Below are 976 nucleotides of genomic sequence, written 5' to 3' on the forward strand. Positions count from 1 at the left end.
AATGATAATGATTTCTTTTTGTATTTTTTACTTGTCTTGTTATTACATCTTTGTTTTTCAATGATTTATATTAAAATTTGATTATAAATAACTTGTACTCCTATCTAACCGTTTTAAGTTGCTAAAAGAGATTATTTAGTGATAATAAACTGGACAGAATTCATATATAGTTTGTTACTTATAAAAAAGAAAATTTATTAGCCGAATAATTGATTTTTAAAAATCCATAATATCATTTATTATTTTAAAAATAATTTTAAAAGCCAATATAATGGTTTAATGCATTGTTTTGAAAATCGAACTGAGAATTGAAAACGGATCCGGTTAACTGAGAACCGATCACTGAATATTTTTGGTTCAAAATAAAAATTGACCAATAATAAATTGGTCAAAAAATAAATAAATCGATCAAATAACTAATTATTAATCGAACTGATTTAATTTTTAATAATTAATCGATTTAAAATAATAAAAAAAATTATATATTTTTTATGTAATTATATTATTTTATTTTATTCAAATAATTTTCATTCAATTTTTAAATCTTTAAATAAACATCTAAATTGATCGTTTTCGTATCCAGAAGCTTTGTTTGAAGAGATGATTTCGGAGTGAGGATGAGAATGATACAGGCACGAGGGACCACTTAGATTTGGTTCAATTCCATCACTTTCCATTAAATAAAAATGTTAAATTTTCTCTTTTCATGGGTTCAGACTTCAGACCCAAATGTGAAAGGTTGCGGCGTTTGGTTGGACCCATTATTTTATTTTATTTAACAGTATTAATCTAGCTAGTAACTTTGAAGTTTGAACTTTCTAAATTTCAACCTTCCCATTCATAAATTATTATAAGAAGTACTATCAGGAGTTTAATTTATATTTTCCGTGCATTATATAAAACATTATTATATGATGGAATGAAATGTCGGTTTGAAAAAATTGAAAACCAAACCTTCCACCTCAGAAATTAACTT

The 976-nt window shown here is 24.3% G+C and overlaps 1 long non-coding RNA gene across 1 annotated transcript in view; it reads right to left on the reverse strand.

Moving 5' to 3' along the window:
- Positions 1-976, reverse strand: part of LOC110271296 — a 19,962-nt gene that overhangs the window by 18,266 nt on the left and 720 nt on the right. The window lies entirely within an intron of this gene.

The sequence above is a fragment of the Arachis ipaensis genome, chromosome B04, assembly GCF_000816755.2.
Source record: "Arachis ipaensis cultivar K30076 chromosome B04, Araip1.1, whole genome shotgun sequence".
Taxonomy (NCBI): domain Eukaryota; kingdom Viridiplantae; phylum Streptophyta; class Magnoliopsida; order Fabales; family Fabaceae; genus Arachis; species Arachis ipaensis.